The sequence below is a fragment of the Dreissena polymorpha genome, chromosome 1 (assembly GCF_020536995.1).
Source record: "Dreissena polymorpha isolate Duluth1 chromosome 1, UMN_Dpol_1.0, whole genome shotgun sequence".
Classification (NCBI taxonomy): Eukaryota; Metazoa; Mollusca; class Bivalvia; order Myida; family Dreissenidae; genus Dreissena; species Dreissena polymorpha.
This window is the reverse complement of record NC_068355.1, coordinates 141301077-141320965: the sequence shown is the minus strand read 5'-3', so window position 1 is coordinate 141320965 and position 19889 is coordinate 141301077.

Below are 19889 nucleotides of genomic sequence, written 5' to 3'. Positions count from 1 at the left end.
GTTCTTTATATATATATATATATATATATATATATATATATATATATATATATATATATATATATATATATATATATATATATATATATATATATATATATATATATATATACAATGATTTAAGTCTGACATATCAGGTCTGACACATCGACTATCATATGATTATTACATTTTTCTCACAAGTACGTTTTCTTATACCTGAGTATTTCTGATGTCCGTTAATACCACATTTGCAATAACAATGAACATATGACCCGCGTCATGCGAAAATGAGTCTTATGTGATATGCGACCAGCGTAACTCTAGACCACCTTGCGCATCCGCAAATTTTGACCTTGAGCTACTTTGTCCGCTCCATAGTCACGCAAGGTTTCGTGGTCATATAAGCAGACGGCATAGCTCCTGACCAGACTGCGCGCGTGCCATTTAGTTTAGTTTAAACCTATTTATTTTAGCTCGATTGCGTCGAAAGCCTTAGGCTTATATAAACGCTCTCGAGTCCGTTTCCTGGGCCTAGAACCAGTACTTGGTGTCTTTGGGGGAGATCTAAAGAACGCTCCCGCGGTGGGGATCGAACCCGTGACCTCCCGGTCGCAAGGCGGACACCATATCCATTACACCACGGCGACCTTAGTATTTGCGAATGGCTCTGCTCAAGAATAGGTGATGCCGGAGCAAGCAGGATGAATAATGTGACAGCAAACACTTCACAAAGAGGTACTTCACTAAGTGAACCAAATTATTACGTTCGAAACGAAATAACATATAATAACCATTAGTTGGTGGGTATGGTTAGAATAGCACCGCAATGATAGTTATGTCTTCTGAGGCCGAAGGCCCAAGTGGACATTCCTCTTCGTGTGGTTACAGTATTTATTACACCCTAAAAGGTAACTGATAGGCTGGTATTTCTTATTGTATTAAAACGAACAAAGTATCGATGCTTCAAATAACGAACAAGTCCTATGAAAATCATATTGATTAAATGGGTTACGTGGGTAGTGCGACATACCGGAGACGAATGTTCAAGGGACGACCCACATTGGTCTTTAAGTACCCGGAAAGGCCTATTCTTGCACGGGCTTGTTCTTACATGGCCGGTGTCTTGTCCAGCGGCTATCTAAAATGATGGGTAGTCATCTCCTCATGCCTAGCGGGATAGAACTCGAGAATAAGAATGTGCTGCGGCTAAGTGTCATAAATGACAAGATTCGGCAGTAAGATGATTATCAAGTCTTTCGTCTGGAAATATTTTGTAACCCTGATGCGTACGATTTCGGATGTAACAAACCTGAATACTAACATTTCATATACGCTAAACAATCGTTGTATATTTAGATATTAAGAATGAGACTCTGTCATTTAAATGTAATGCCTTCAACATGACCTTTGTGGATGATTCTGTTCCGCCTTCTAATAAGGTCAATGCACTATCTCGGACATGTTCTGCTTAAAGAGACTTGGTCATTAAAGGGATCTTTTCAGCGCTTTGGTAAATTGACAAAATTGAAAAAAGTTGTTTCAGATTCGCAAATTTTCGTTTTAGTTATGATATTTGTGAGGAAACAGTAATACTGAACATTTACCATGGTCTAATATAGCCATTATATGAATCTTTTGACGATTTTAAAACCTAAAAATTATAAAGCGTTGCAACGCGAAACGATTGAATAATTTGGATAGTTCTGTTTTTGTCGTTAAATTTTGTGAAACTACGAAGATTGCTTATATTCGGTATAAAATATATCAAGTAAGTGTAATCGGCGGAATAGCTCAGTAGGCTAAAGCGTTTTTACTTCAGGACTCTGGCAGGACTCCAGGGGTCACTGGTTCGAAACCTGGTCCGGGCAATGTTCTTTTCCTTTTTTCAATTTTATTCTTGATTTTTTACTGGAGCTTTTACGATCCAATGTTTACATTTATCGATATAAAGCATTTAATGAATAAGTTAAAAAATGCCAAAATCTGTGAAAAGGCCCCTTTAAAACAATGTATGCGTTATATACAAGCAAGCGAAACAATACTCATGTATAGGGAAATTATTAAACAATATCAGGCTGTGTCTGGAAAATCATCATGTTAATAGGTAACATATTTGAGCGTTTGTTATGTTGATTATATAATATATATTTCCCACATAGCTTTTGAATAAGATTAACATTTCAAAAGAATAAATGGACATTTGATAGCTTTTACGATTCCATAGGTCACAAATACGAACACCTGGTAGCCAAATTTAGTATTCATGTCATTTTTTTCCCAAGTTTAAAATGTGATCGTATACTCAAATATTTGCTTATAAAGATGTTCATGACATTGAACAGACGAACATAAATGCACAAGTCCCTTTAAGTACTATTCCATGTATTGTATGGTGATTCGATCCTGTTTACAAACTGGCTTCACGTCAAGTGTTTCTTGGCATTTTACGCATGGAATGTACAAACACTAGTTCATGAAATCAATCTAGACAGCTCTCACAAGTTTGCCTGCTCACAACAGTTAAGTAAAAGAAAACAAATACTCCATTTTTAGTTGGTTGCGTTAGTTGCCGACTAAATTTACAGAGCATATTTTGCCAATCAGTATTAGCTTAGAAGCCTTAAGTACGGTAAGAATTGAATCTCACTCTGCTAGGAAGGATTACCTCGCCTGTCTGCCCTGCAGACGACAAATGCTTTTACTCTACTTCTGCAGTGAGTGTATATACCAGTTTGCAAGACGACATTGGTGTTTATCATTGAAATCTGTACATATTGGCTGCTTTCATGGAAAACGGGGCTTAATACATGTCAAATGAGATTAGCCTGTGCACACTAATTAGCCTGTGCAATGCACACAGGCTAATCAAGGACGACAACAGCGAAAAACTTCAGTGCCTTAAGCGCTTTGATTTTAATGTGCGGGCGTGTTCATGCTTGTTGTGAATGTAAAAGGAACATAGACAGAAATATAGACAAATTAATAACGTGTTTTTTCCACTACTGTCTAAATAATGTTGTTCAGACATGTTCCAAAACGTACTGTGTCGTTTCTGAACAAACATCTTGGGATGATGATTTTACACGGATGAAGCGTTGGTAACGATAAAGACACCAGTTTATGAAACATATGTCAAGTCATCTTAAATTACAAGCGGTTCTGATAAAGGCAAATATAAGAGGCTATTTTAATGTGTTCGTGTTTTTTTTATAAATATAAATAACTAAAAATTTCTTAAATTGAAAGCAGTTCTAATATCGGTTAATAGAAATATAAGTTGCTTTTCAAAAAATTTCGTATTTTTGTAAATATAAATATTTGGATTAATATACTAGATTTGGATTTTTTTATTAGTAATAATTATAAACGGAAGAACAACTGTCGAATACAGTTTGTTTTGCCTTCAACGGATTCGAACTTGAGACCTTTTAAAGCAAAGGCATTCTCGATACAGGGTAACAGGGTACCGATAAAGTTATGCGTCCGACTGGTGTTTCGTAATTTTTACCTGCTAGTTCGATTTTTAAATTCATGTCACACGCTTATGACGGCAAAATTTAAGACATTTCGTAACATTTTTTTCTGTCAAAACCAGACAAACAGTTCCGATTGCATACGTTTATGGACACGTATTACGAAACCCATTCCGGCTGGGGGTTGTTTAAAGGTATAGTCGCGTGGTGTTGGCCAATTATTAATCATTTGGTAAATATTGACATTTCTGTTTGGAGAGTTACAGTAATGAAAGGGACCGTACTTTGCTAGATCAAACAAATGACGCTGTTGTTGATGTTGTTGATTTTGTTGGTGTTGTTGATGTTATTAATGTTGTTGATGTTATTGATGTTGTTGATGTTGCTGATGTTATTGAGGTTGTTGATGTTGTTGATGCTGTTGATGTTATTGATGCTGTTGGTGTTGTTGATGTTGTTGGTGTTGTTGATGTTGTTGATGTTTTTAAGAAAGCTACCTAGTTTACACATGCGTATTAACTGAACGATACACGTCCGACATTCTGACAAATCTGGCATGTAGCAGAAATGCCTGACACATATTAAGGTGCTTATTAAATACCATTCCTGACAGGAAAGTTTAAAAGTATACCGATAGACAGTCTTATAGATTGACAAAAATGCGTTTGACACGCTTCTGGAGAGTTCAAGTTATTCTGGCCTACACATTTATCTTGTAAAACAATACATGTGCACATATTATATCATGCAATCTGGTTAAAACACGTGGAAGAAAACCTATGCAATATTCGGTTTATGCTCGCTATTGCGATACTATCAGAACAAATGCGCCTCAGAAGCAATCTCTTGCACGACAGTTACATTACATTCACGTCTGTGTTGGGCTCAGAAAGGACTATTGTTATGAAAGCGTCTCATTCATGTCATGATCATTGCAAGCGTTCATCATTGAGGTTACAGTATACTAAACAATCTCTTGCACGACGGTTACATTGCATTCACTGCATTAAAGAAAACCATCTCATACCATGATATCTTAAATCCGTCTTAATTAATTATTATAAAATTGATATGTTTTTTTTTATTTCAAGAAACCAACATACATACACACGTCGAAGCAATTCCTAACGCAACTCAAAAATTATGTTCAATTGTTTACATTTGTGAAGTGCGAGGAATGATTCCAACAAAATAGTTCCAAAGAGTTGCATTAAAAATCGCAAGTTTTTGCACGATTTATCGTACATTTAAAAGTCATATTTCTCAATTTAATGCATGCGATCTTAAATATCCAATCAAATATGTATTGAATGCGTGTGTTCGGTTTTACCTATTTTATAGGCAAAATGGCAAGCTGAGCATTTCGCAGAGTTGTATGTGAGAGCAAGGAACGACAACTCTGCGTGGAGATTGCCTCAGAAGCTGTATCCATTTCCTTTGCTATTTTTTTTAGTTCCCTTAGCATGCAGTGCGTGCTTTTCATGCAATTATACAGTCAGGCTGAGAAGTACAATAACTAATTGACACTTGCTCGAGCGTATTTGTTATACTACAAGTAGTATCGTGTTAGAACCAACGGTCGCTTAAGGTATATGTCCAATTTGCTTTTGACGACAGCCAACTGGCAATGGATAGCGTTCAATAAATTACAAGTCTGTATGGATTTGTCATCGATTTGTTTAGAAAACTTCTAAACGCAATTAACAATGTGGAATTTTCTAACTTGGCTTCCATTAACGGTGCAGTTTCGTCTATCCGCACTGTTATTTTCCTGGCGTAAATCGCCTATTGAAGTGACTGTGCCAACCAAAATGTACTCTAGATGGTTATTTATGTATACCTAGTTTGTATGTTCCAGACGAGGTGTGAGCATATAGCCGTATCTTTGCCCGTCCGCCCGATTCTAAATTTGGTCGAATTTCCGCTATAATCGTCTCTGTCATACTCGATATCCGTCCTTCCTTCTGTCCGTCCGTCCTTCCGTCTTACCTTCAGTCACATTGTTCGTGTTTATGCGAGCACACACACTAAGGACTCTAATTTGACGCAACTTGATCGGCAGCAGCCATATGCCGTACTGTGTTGGTCAAAAGAGGCGAAACACACAACATCTAAACAATATACATGTATATTAACACACAACAGCTGAACAATATACATGTATACCGGTACATACAGGTACACAATTATGCGGCGAGGCAAGTTTTGCGCCTACAGTCATTAACCTGCTTCCTGAGGCATGAATTTATGCATTTCGGTATACATCGTTTTGACCCAAAGTGGAAATTTAGATCACTGTCTGTTTAGCAACAACATTCAGACTTATATTTACTGATAATAATTTTTTTTTAATTTTTTAAAAATAAATATTTTGAAATCGTAATAGTATAATTATTTGAAATTATACATCTTGAAGCAAATTCCTACCTTTTTACATATAATGTGCACGTAGATGTGAATTTATGCCGATTGAATCAAATTGTACCTGTCGGTACTCACATGTTCATGTACGTCTAAAATATGCATGCAGGAACAAAAATGAGCCTATTAATTTTATACCTGTCGGATACCCACTTAATTTTGACTCAAATGGTACGTCATGAATAGTGTAAACATTTGCACCTAGCCTGTTCGTTGTGATGAAACGTGATTGTGTTGTTATTTTTGCGGTAGTTCTTGCAATTTGATTATTATTATTATGTCATTTTCTAATTGGTTTTCATTTTCCACAAGAAATGTTGGGAACTTATTATCAGAATTTGATGAAGTTTATGTACATTTTTTTCTGCGGCTATGTGAACATGATGCGATCATTCAGCTCCATTATTTGTCAGGGAGTTATCGCCCTTCGAATAATAATTCCTGTCGGCGTTCGACCGCGGACACGAATGTTTGGATTCTTACTACCTTTCGTTTGCTGCATACCTATTGTGTGGACATGCTTACAATTTCAGGTTGTTTCGATATAAACAACATTCAGGGAGTATGATCCGAATTATATTTTATAAACAGTAATCCTTAAGGATGGACATACGTTTATTGTCAATCCGTGCCGCTCTATTGAAATCTCAAGGTATTAATATCCCTTTAAAAGTAATTAATTCCCGCTTAATTAAGCAATGCGTCGATAGAGTGCATACTCGAGACGCATCCATCAAGTTTTATTTGTTTTCTTGTTTTTAGATACTTGTAATGTTTTACAAATATGGCAAGAAACGAGAATAAGATTAAGGTCTTATACTTCATGTACATTATTTACCCATGATGGTTTTGTGTTTGATAGTTTCCATAGTATTTAAGGCGGGTTTCTTTCGCTCCGATTCTATTTCATGACAAGTATTGATTCTATTTCATGACAAGTATGATTAAATAAATCACCATTAGATTATGTTTATATCATAATTATCTTTGCGGGCTGATTGCTCGGTCATAATAATGTTATATGGCTCACAATGATCTGTACTATTTCTTACATGGTTACGACTGCATTAATGTTTATTCCAATATGTGTTTTGAAGGCCATTACCTTCGGAATTTGTACAACCGTAAAGTATAGTCGAAAAAGATGATACTCCTAATTTGTAAAAATTGTTTACGGTTGGATATTAGTAAAGCATTACATTGGCTTCTACAATCATATTAAAATAATTTCAACCAGTCACAAAACAAATAATGACCGCCTAAGGCGTACACAAAATTGTTTGTTTGCATGAACCAGATCAGCCTTAGTTAGTGTGCCGACCATAAACTTAAGTTTGGTATTCCAATATTGGTGTTAGTCCTATTTTGCTATATTAACAAATGTGACTGTTAATTGTGCTGTAACATTTTTAACAATCGATTATATTCTATAGATTTACATTAATGTGCAAAAAATAAGCAAAGAAATAACGTTTGATAGTCAATCGGAATATTTTTACAAGCAAGTGCATAATTTCATTACATTCGGGGAAGTTAAGCAAGGTTAACGATAAAAAATAGGCCGACCTGCCTATTGTATTTTGGGCGATGTTAATAGAAACAAAGAACAAAGTGTTTTTTTTTATCTTTTTAAACACGCTTTCAATTACAATGTTGCGAATGTCGAGCTATAATTTCACTATTTATTCTTGTTCTAGTTGCAATAATCCAACCCTCTGCTGTTGCCCCACCGGGTAAATGGGAGTTGCAACAGATCACGGCTTTTTCATTTAAACTGGCCATCTAGAATCCAGGTGGAACTTTAATCGGTAAAATTAGCAAAGTAAACTGCTTCTGGCATTCATTAACACAAAAAGATAAATAATATCACTTATGCGCAAATTAAAACAAATAACGCGGCATGGTTTGCTTGCATAATTTTGATATTAATTTAAAGTTTTAAACACGTCAACGGTTTATGAAAATGTGTAAGCAATCAATGACAAACTTCAAAACAACTGATTTTTTAGTTCGTGGTCTGTGGAAGATGAAATATTGAGTATGAAAAATGGACGAACGCCATTTGGTTTCAATGGCAGTTTTTTAAACTGTCCACCCTCTAAATGAACCCTTAAGCTATTTTGATACTTAGCTAGCGGTTTAATTTATCCATATTTGCTTTATATCAATTTTAATAGTATCTTTGCTTTTTGAAAACCTTTCTACACATCGTTGATGAAATGTTTAGCGAATTGTAAGTTTACGAAATATGATTGATAAAACATGTCGCTATCAAATGATAAACTACTCATAACTTGACTGGTTTAAGTAAAATTATTGTATGCATTCTAGACATGTTTTCCATGTTGCCGCCCATGTTTTACATTCTGTCAAAAAACATTTCATAGCGCACGTTTTCTTCAAAAGATCAAAATAACTCGCTTGTGATATATAAGCAATCATGGACTTTTCGTCACAAGCTGTCAATTGAAAGGCCGGTTAAATCGTCTTTGAGTAAGAAAATAAATTGAATCAGTCCCGCATTTATACATATGAGCCGTGCTCTGTGAAACGGGGTTTAATGCACGGCGTAAAGTGTCGTCTCAGATTAGCCTGTGCAGTCAGCCCAGGCTAATCAGGGACGACACTATCCGCTTTTATGGTATTTAAAAAAAAAAGAAATTCTCTTTATAGCAAAATCTATTTTAGGTGGAAAGTGTCGTCCCTGATTAGCCTGTGCGGACTTCACGGGCTAATCTTGGGCGGCACTTTACGCACATGCATTAAACCCCTTTTTCACAGAACACGGCCCATATTCTTACAGCTGCAGCGGCGCATATTTGGAACAAGGTGATATTAAAAAAGACTTTTCAACATGTAGAACAATGTGTATTTCAAATCAATTGAATAATAAAATTAAATAAATCGTACAAACACGTCACTGTTTATTTAAATGTTTCTGGTACTAAACATAATTTACATATACATTTGATGTTTGTCTATTACTATGTTTTTTTATAAATCAATTGAATAAAATAGCATTGGTGATAAATAGCAAAAATTCAAACCACGCGTATATGACAACATTCACTTTTAAAAGGTCTTTAGCGCCATCAATTTGTAAAATTATCCTAGACCGAACATTATTATTATTTCTTTTTTTCAGCTTTTAATAATAACTTAGAACACTTATATTCATCAAGATTGAAAAAAATATCTCCTCACTACTTTGTTGATACTCGCTGTTTGTCAATGCCTTTTTTTCTAGTCACTAGGCATAAATGGGTTTAAGCGGGAGGGCTTTTTCCCGGAGTATATTCCTCAAGCTCCCGTGTAAAGAATTATAAAACTCCCCCGTTGTACATTGATTCATATAATTACGCCTTTGTGTAAAAGTGTGTTATAATTATGTTGGAGACAAGTAATACGCCAAGTTGAATCTATGCATCGATTGGAGAGTCTTTGTCCACTGAACAAGTATTGGTTGATTGGATAGTCTCTCTCCACTGAACAAGTATTGGTTAAATGGATAGTCTCTCTCCACTGAACAAGTATTGGTTGATTGGATAGTCTCTCTCCACTGAACAAGAATTGGTTGATTGGATAGTCTCTCTCCACTGAACAAGTATTGGTTGATTGGATAGTCTCTCTCCACTGAACAAGTATTGGTTGATTGGATAGTCTCTCTCCACTGAACAAGTATTGATTGATTGGATAGTCTCTCTCCACTGAACAAGTATTTGTTGATTGGATAGTCTCTCTCCACTGAACAAGTATTGGTTGATTGGATAGTCTCTCTCCACTGAACAAGTATTGATTTATTGGATCGTCTCTCTCCATTGAACAAGTATTGATTTATTTGATCGTCTCTCTCCACTGGAACAAGTATTGATTGATTGGATAGTCTCTCTCCACTGAACAAGTATTGATTGATTGGATAGTCTCTCTCCACTGAACAAGTATTGGTTGAATGGATGAAGTATTGATTGATTGGATAGTCTCTCTCCACTGAACAAGTATTGATTGATTGGATAGTCTCTCTCCACTGAACAAGTATTGATTGATTGGATAGTCTCTCTCCACTGAACAAATTGGTTGATTGGATAGTCTCTCTCCACTGAACAAGTATTGATTGATTGGATAGTCTCTCTCCACTGAACAAGTATTGATTGATTGGATAGTCTCTCTCCACTGAACAAGTATTGATTGATTGGATAGTCTCTCTCCACTGAACAAGTATTGATTGATGGATAGTCTCTCTCCACTGAACAAGTATTGGTTGATTGGATAGTCTCTCTCCACTGAACAAGTATTGATTGATTGGATAGTCTCTCTCCACTGAACAAGTATTGATTGATTGGATAGTCTCTCTCCACTGAACAAGTATTGATTGATTGCACTGTTTGAATTGAGCCGCGTTCTGGATAATCTTGGCGTAATGCAAGTGCGTCAAGTGTCGTCCCAGATTAGCCGGTGCAGTCCGCACAGGGTAATCATGGACGATACTGTCCGCCTTTATTATTTCCCCCGGTAGGGATGGAATATAGAAGTCGGACTATCCGTTCGTCTGTCTGTCCGTCCGGAATACCGTTTCCGAAGGTTTTTTTGCACAACAGATATCGAGCTGATATTTGGTATGTGAGACTACCTACATGAGCTACAAATGAAGTTTGAAATTCGTTCAGGCTCATTGTTTTTTGGTTTAGGCGAAGTCATGGGCCTCGGACTTTCTCTATAATAACAGTTGTGTATATGGGTTTTACGAAACGCTTTCAGATATTTAGCAGTTTTAGGTATGTGAGTCTACCTTCTAGCTACACATGAAGTGAGATTTTCTTTCCGGTCCATTGATTTTGGCGAAGTTATGGGCCTTGGACTTAACAATTTTCTCTTAAATAGCTGCAGGGCGGCTTCAAATGCAATTGAGGGCATTATGTTTCACAAACGCAGGACTTGTGGAATTTTCCTTTTAAAGAAGGTCTCTTCGATAGGAAAACATTGAGTAGTCGGACAGCGTTGTCCCTGATAAGCCTGTGTCGACTGCACATGCTAATCTATGAAGACACACTGTACGCACATGTATTACCCCGGAAAGCGACTCAATCTGAGTGGTGTATTGAGCTCAGCGGACCTCAAAGGGCCCTTTCACAGATTTCGGAATGTATTGAAATTTTTCATTAAATGCTTTATATTGATAAATGTAAAAATTGGATCTAAAAAGCTCCAGTTAAAAAAAATCAAGAAAAAAGTAACCCTCAACTGGGCTCGAACCACTAACCCCTGGAGTATAAGTCTATCGCTTAGACCACTCGACCATCCGTGCTTTTACAATGAACGATGTATTTTTACTTTATATAAGCAAGCCTCGTAGTATCACAAAATATAACGAAAACAACAAAACTCTCTTAATTTTTCAATCGTTTCGCGTTCATAACTATCCAAATTATTCAATCGTTTCACGTTGCATAGCTTAAAATTTTTTAGGTTTTTAAATCGTCGAAAGATGCATATAATGGATATAGCATGGTAAATGTTCGGTATTACTGTTTCCTCACAAATCATTATTACAACAAATATGTGCGGATCTGAAACATTTTTTTATTTTGTCATTTTACCAAAATGCCCCTTTAAAAGTTAACTGCACTGTGTCCGTAGCAGGGTACCAGTACACGGGAGAACAATATACATGTTCTGGGTTTGTTGGAGGGTTTAACGGTAGATTAATTTCAGGCTTTTTTTTATTGCACATCAACACAATCAAATTGCATTGCAATATTGGTACTTTTAAATGATAATGATAATGATTCGACGTAATCCTTCTTACTGCATGTAATGTCATTTCAAACAAATGTATTGATATGGAATTATATGGCGATGTAATTGACACTGTCCGATAAACATGTCGTCCGTATTATCTCCTGATTATCGCCGTCTTATGTTGTTTGCAAAGTAGCTATAGTGTTGCCGGGAAACAAATATAAAAGATTTGCGACTTTTCCTTTTCAAGTATAGACATGTTTACATAAATTACAAATTAATGAATAAATGTTGCATTTAATCTGGATGTACGTATAACGGCGTTATAACCAAAAGTGCTCGACTCGGGAATGCGTTGTTGATGAGCTTTGAGTTTCACTGGAAAACATAACATAGGTTAGTAAACATATTTAATCAACGTTTTTTATATACTTTTGGGGGTCCAGAGGCGCCCCTGGTGGGTGCAGGACAAATCCCTACTAGGGGTTCCAGGGAGGCGAAGCGCCCCCCCCCCCCCGGAAGCTCCACGATTTTAGTGATTTTGAAGGCTTTGGCAACCACTTCTCGAGTATATCACGCCTTATGTTCTTTCATTAAAGCACCTTCTTATTATGCTTTGGCGATTTTAGGCGGGGGCGGGCGTACGTCGCGTCCGCCCACCCCCATTGGCCTATGCAAAACATTAATTTATACATTTTGCATTCACGCACCTTTGCTTACTCATTATTTCATTCATACCTTCTTTCATGCATTTATAAATAAAGACCGCCATGTCGACGTCGTCAAAACAAACGCGTCAATGCGTTTTTTTGTGTATACATCCGAGAGGCTCTATGACCGGTGAATGGTTCTCCACTTTTATAAGTTATTTTTTGTTAGATAAAAGTACAAGTTAAAAGTTTATTGATTTAGAAGGTTACTAGTATTTTAATTTAACATGGTCTTATTTAAAAACGTGTTACTTGTAACTTTTGATTGCTAAAACGCCTGCATTTAAGGAATCGTAGACAACAGTAAAGAAGCAAACAGCAATGCGCTGACCTGGTAAATGAGTAACATCTTATTGTAAAGAAACTAGCATACGCCCTTATATTGCGCAAATAACTTCACATAAATGTTTCTTCTGCGACTCTGAAGCAAAGTCCGAAAAAACTTCAAATATATTACCACTGTGGGGCGGTTTAAATCCCAAAACGTCATCGTCTGTGACGTGTTTTCGACTGTGCTAATACCCGGGGGAGTCTATGGTTCAGCACTTAGACTGACGAGTTTCTGTTCGGGATTGTAACATAAAGGGCGAACTTTTGTACGGGATGTTTAAATCGTAATAGAATGTCTGTCCGCCCCATGAAATTTGACGGGCGAGCGAATGTCTTGTTCAGCGTACATGTACATGTATTTCTATCATTTCTTAATTAACCGATTGCAGTTTTACGCGTTCATAGCTTCAGCCAGAAAGGCATGAAAAATACGCCTTATAATGATTGCTCTAGAGCGAATTAGATGAGCATTCTGTAATGCGCGATAAAGATATAAATGGTAAACAATGCAAACAGTGTTACTCTTGTAGTTCCTCCAACGCCCCGCTACCATGTTTCGAAAGCCGTGCTATGAATGCCCGAATTATATATTTGCTGTCAACTGCGAACCTGTTATCTCCTAGTCTTTGTCCATCTAGTACCCTTTAATACAGCTGGTAGCACACGTGACGCCGCCCTGTCCCCTCCCTCCTCTTTTAGCGGTGCCTTTAGGCGTTGGTATTGAATAAACCATACTGGTCAAGTAAGGAGGCAGCCCAGATGTGTAAGCTTAAGGAACAGATGGAAAGCCACGTGTCTACCCCCGTAATCAACATGTTAAGCCGACCTGCTCTCATAGTTTTTAGTATTTTACTACATGGTATGTATCACGAACTTATATAAACAATAAAGTTCAAATCTGTAGTGAACGATCCCCATGCATTTGGCACATTTCGAAATTAAAAGGGGCATGTTCACATATTTATTTCAAAGATTTAATCGTATGATATGAAGCATTCAAGTATAATTACCTTAAAGAAAACATCACAACAGACTTTACAAAGTTGCTGATTCTGAGAGTCAATTCCAGGATATCCGTATCAAAGAGTACAAAGCTCACCATGTAAACATTCCAATCTTCCGGACAATATCCCCAGGGGTGGTATTCCAGAAACATCTTAAGTCATTTTTAAATAATTTCACTCAAGTTCAAAATTAGAATGTTTTGTATTTCTTTACTAAATAAGGAAACACAAGTTTTTTTGGTATTCTTAAAATAACAATTGCATAATGCTGTTATTTACATGTATATCTTGATGCCAATCTATTGCAATATGAAATGAAACACTTAAGAAATTGTCCCAATTTTAGGATAAGAGTTTTTTAACTTAAGATGCTTCTTGAATACGACCACAGGACATTGCCGCCCATTCCCCTGCTCCATGCACTACTAGGTGTGAACGTTTTTCCCGAGTCTGTGAAAACGCCGTGAATGCTAAGATGACAAGCGCGCAAGCATTAGGTAATAGTCTCTACGTTTTATTCTCCTAATTTGATGCAAAACACACTAAAATAAGGTATTACAAAGATATTTACAAAAAAACTCTGTAAGATTATATTTTATTGACAGCCTAAAGCATCCATGCCGTCTAACAGTTTTTGGCATGTATTGAAGCTTGCTATTAAATGCTTTATATTGATAAATTTAAACATTTGAACTAAAAATCTCCAGTGAAAAAACAAGAATACAATTTTAAAAAAGGAAAACAGTAACTCTCAACATGGCTCGAACCACTGACCCATGGAGTCCTGGAGTAAAAAAAGTCTCCCGCCTAGACCACTCGACCATCTATGCTCATGCTTGGAGCAGATGTATTTTTACCAATATAAATACATGTAATCGTCATACTCGTATATGTAAAGACAATGAATATGCAGTTGGCATTAAATTGCTAAAACACTCGGTGTTGTTTCTTGTAACGATAAGTAAGTTGATCTTTTGCCAGATAATTATTGAAAATATGACATTTTTCTGAAACGATGCAACAAATTAAACTGGATGTGTGGTTGGTAGAAATATAACGGAAAGTTCTTCATCAGCTCGGAATTGCGTCGTTAATGATCGTGGTTTATATTTTGTTGTTCTGTGAAAAATACATCGATATGTGATACTCTCCAATAAATTTTCAATGGTGACCGGCACTCAATAATACATTAAAATAAGCAGAACCATGCATAATTTAGGCCTGCTTTTTTCGGCATACGCAAGGAAAAATCATGCTTATAAAAGATTTTATGTAATATGTATGTGAACAGGTCACTTTAAGGAACAACAATTGCACAGATAGTTTTTGGTTTTCACCGCTTTTATGCGGAAATCACTCGTGTCTGTCAAAACGCTGTGACAAATATTGTAGATACTTGATAAGCTATTGTTTCCAACCATAAAACGTTGCAAACGATTGTGATCGATTTACAAGCTCGTTAAATTCAAATACCTGAATTGCTCGCGGAATGTTTGTGTGATTTTATAGCCGACATTAATGTGGATAGGTCATCATCATCATCATCATCATCATCAGAATCAGAATCATCATCATCATCATCAGCAGCAGCATCAGCATCAGCATCATCGTCGTCGTCGTCGTCGTCGTCGTCATCATCATCATCATCATCATCATCATCATCATCATCATCATCATCATCATCATCATCATCATCATCATCATCATCAGCAGCAGCAGCAGCATCATCATCATCATCATCATCATCACCACCACCATCATCATCATCATCATCCCAACCACCACCACCATCATTTATCATCATCATCTTCATCTTCTTCATCATCAAACAAAAACAATTTTAACAACCACACGTTCTTTGCTCGTTTGAGTTTGTCGATTCGTTACTACTAATGATAATAGCTGCGAGTCAATGATATATCAATGGTCACCGTGTCGGTAACCCATTGCACTACGTATACAAAATCTAATATAATTACTTTTTTTAATAATGCAGGTGCCAAATGTAGGACAACAATTTAAACTGTAATTGTGAAACTGTCCAAATATGTGTGTGATAGTTCATGACATCGAAACACCATTATATTATGTTTACCCTTTGGATATATCATGGAGTGCCTGATTCAATGATTATTTTTAAATGATTTCTTAAACCATTTGATTTAAGACTTGCGATAGCACAACAGTGATAAATAATACGAAATTATTACAGCCAGCGGATAGATCGACAATTATGCTATTATAGTGAACTGTAAACCAAAAAAAACCCACAAAGTATTGGCGATTTCGCGATTTCATGGCCATTTATCGCGGGCACCTCCCCTTTTTGGCGTTGCATTAATAAATGAGCCAATGCTACTTCCGAGGTGGCGATTAGGACCGGATGTTTTGAATAATAAATGATATCTAATTTATAAATAAACAATGCAATGAACGCGAACTGTAAAATGTATAATCTATGCAAATTATGATTTTAAAAATGATATCTTCGCGCAAATATAATATCATTTTAATCAAAATTGAAGTCTTTATTGTTGCAATTGTTAAAAAGATCCAATATTGAATATTTCATAAAACTGAATCTTGCCTGGTCTCTAATAATATTGACCGTCAAGCGCCTTATAGACAAGACGCTTAAAAACATGCCGTAAAACACGCAAGCAAACACTATTATTTGATGATTTGTCAACGTTTGTTGAGGATGATAATGTTCATGCGGCAATAGCAACGAACATAAAGATAGATTTACCCTGACTGTGGCATGACTTGAAAGAAAGTTGAAAGAATAGACCGTTCTTTCTTTATCGCTTCATATTCATGGCATTGTTTCTGCGTTGAAAACGATTACTGTTAAACTGATACACTGAAGGGGGTTTAATAAATGTGCGTATATGTGCCGCCTAAGCTTGATGTTTCTAAGAAGAGACTTTCTTTAAACGGAAAATATAATAAAAGCTGAAAGATTTTTCCCTAAATTAACCTGTGCGGACTGTACATTCTAATCTAAGACGACACATTACGCACGTGCATTAAACCCCCCTTTCACAGATCGCGGCTAATATAGTTTTTAATGTCACTTTAAGGTTATCATTAAGAACTACCAGAGACACTAACATGATACCTTAACCTATTAAAATGACACAGGAAAATGGATGTGTCTTACTTTAAATTAAGCATTCAGTTTTAATAGCGGTTTTTGTTGTTGTTGGGGGGGATTAAGTAAGTCAACATCGCATTTCATGAGATGAACTGCGCATATATAACGTTACATTATCCTCATCGGATCGACTCCTGTGGTTATTTACTTCAGTATCATGTTTCACCTCCAGCTATAATTACACAACCAGCGCGCACGTACCAAATTATGTTCCGTAAACCTTTAACCCCTTTAAGCTCAACCCGTGTACCGCTTTAACGAGTTGAAACTGGGTCACATGGGGTTGATACCTTATTCACCAGATCAAATGAAAGAACAACCCGTGAACATAACATTTGATATTTAGGCCGAGTTCAAAGCTGGGTAACGTCTGGTAAAAAAGTACGTCAAATTAAAGAAAAAGCTTGTCAACACTAAGTAAGTCAAATTCGTTTGCGCATTATTCATAACGTTTGTTATATTATTTTTTTCTACCGAATGAGATATGGTTCCGGTCCATTAAAAACATATCCGCAATGTGGCGGGAATATTGTCCTAAAAAACATTTGAGCACTCAGCGTTTTTATCTACTGATCATGCAATTTTCTCAGAATATTAAAACAAGTGTTGTTATCATATCTGGCCTGCATTCGAAAATGAGTGTGGCTTGTTTTAAAAAACGGTGCAATGTTTTGTAGCAGTTTCCTTTAACGTACATAGTGAACAATACCTAATCAGAACAGCCCTGTTCCTTGCGGTCTCAGGTGTGCACAAAAGAACCCACACCCTCTTGTTCTACATCAAAACTCGCGCATGTGCCAACTGCAATTTCGAACCAAGCACGTACGCACTTGTTTTGTGTATGAGTCTCTTTAGTTACCTATTTATAGCACGCTTAGTGCCTTTTAAGCGCGGATCAACTAAGCGCTGAATACTGATTTTATGCTGTACAGTTTTCAATAGAGCGGTCCGTTTTCAATATTTATAAGGTAAAAACAACAGAAACGAAACGGCTAGTTCAAAGCCGCACAAAAGCAGAGCGGTTATTTTATTATCGTTGGCTTATTTTATTACCGAGATTAAACTACTCCGTTTAATGTCAGAGGATTTTAGAAATAAACACTTCATTTATTAACTGGATTTTTTCCGTCCATAGAGCAGTGTGTTGTAATCTAGGGACGCGCTTTGCTAAAAGGATACGTTATTAAAGGTTTGTTTCGATTTCTTTAATGAGCATATTGTTTATCTTTTTATGTGTCTATGCGTGTGTGGGCGTAAGCGTGTTTAACATTTTATGTTTAAATACTGGTACAACACTGTTTTGCGGGTTTTTCAAAAAGACTTATAAAGAACTTACCGTATTGTGCAAATTATAATTTCCACCGTTATAAAAGTCGCACCAGTTAATTAAAATCATTGCAGTTATGTAGGGATACGGTTCGGACGCCTTCAGAATATAACTGTTAAAACTTTGAAAAAACGATACTTTGTTGTTTTTTTTGTATTGTGATAAGAGTTCCTTTTCAGTTCTTAATGTTTTCCATCATACATTAAACTATTGAGCATTTTGATCAGTGAATGCGCGAACTAAATCTCATTTACTGTTTTAATATGATAGAGCGCACTTTCGAAATATCGTTTCAAAATAATGCGATGTTACTTTAAATAAAGTTATAATATTTCTTATAAACTTAATCGGAGATTGAGAAATTAAATGATTGTTTGCTTACATTTTAGGAAGACTATAATGTTTTGTAGAACAATATATGATCCAATATTTGAAAAAGAAGTTGATTGTATTTTAAATGCAATGCAGTTTGTAATTATTTAAGAGAACTACATATTTTGTTTTACGAAAAACGTAAAAGTTTGAAATAAAATATTAAGGCAGTTCTTACAAACTAACGTTTTGAAGTAATAGCCTTTTTACGAAAACTTTAAGAAATGCCATTCGCAAACATTAAACGATAATAACTTTCATTAAAAAGAGGTGTGTAAAATGACACTTCAAACTTTGTGTCAAGTTTCATTGCATACTTAAATGAGACTGCACTTTTTTGTTCACTTTTTTTTTTTTATAATCAGCTATCGAGTTTTTCCCTCACTTAAATAAGTTAATCAAAAGCTGTGAATCTAACACAACGTAATTCAACATTTCTTTCGTTATATGTACGAGTTCATTAAGCGAATACTAAAATGTACCTGAAATGATCTAAAGTCTATCAGCCATTACAAAAACTATAGTCCGTGCACTTTTAGGTTATGTAGGTCAAATACCAATGTTTTATGACGCGGACCTATTGCTGCATTTTTAAGTATTTGTGGAAAGGAAATCAATCACGCGTTGAGAAAATTCCCTGTCGAAGTGTAGATATATTTGCCAATACATCACAACCGTCGATTTTCACATTGATAAATTTGCAATGATTTTCAGTTCATTGGCTTTAGACAATGAACTTTTGAACCGCAAATCAGAAACACTTCTCACAGTCGGTTGCGTGTTTGACCAGGGGGAAACATGTCCGGATGTGGGATGTTGGCAGACGAAATATATAAGATGTTTAACATATAATATTCTTTAAATTCGTCACTACTGTAAGTAACTTTTTTTTAAAGATTTTCTTCTTAGAATTTTTATAAGAACATTTTAGTGATTTTTTCTAAGACAATTTTAGTGAAAAAATGTTGTTAGCAATAAAACAAATTTCGTTTGTAAAACGATTTCTGTTATTGGAAAAAACTAGATAACGTTTACAATAGGTAATATGTTTCGTAAGTAGCTCATGAAATTGAGCGTGGCGCAGTAGTAGCACATCCGCTTACGCATCCTGATGAAACAGGTTAAAATACCGGCGACGTCGCTTTATTTTTGTTTAACAATTTTTCATACTATACAAATTAATTAAGTCTATTAAAATATCAAAGATTTTAAAGCAATCATATCTAATGAAATTTGTTAAAAAAGGTTTAAATCTGTTAATAATTCCCGTAAAAACGTAGATGGGAACGATATTTTGATAAAATTATTTCACCTTTTCATATCGATATCATTCCAATAAATTGCGATAAATATATTCCTAAACTTTTTTGCTAATTT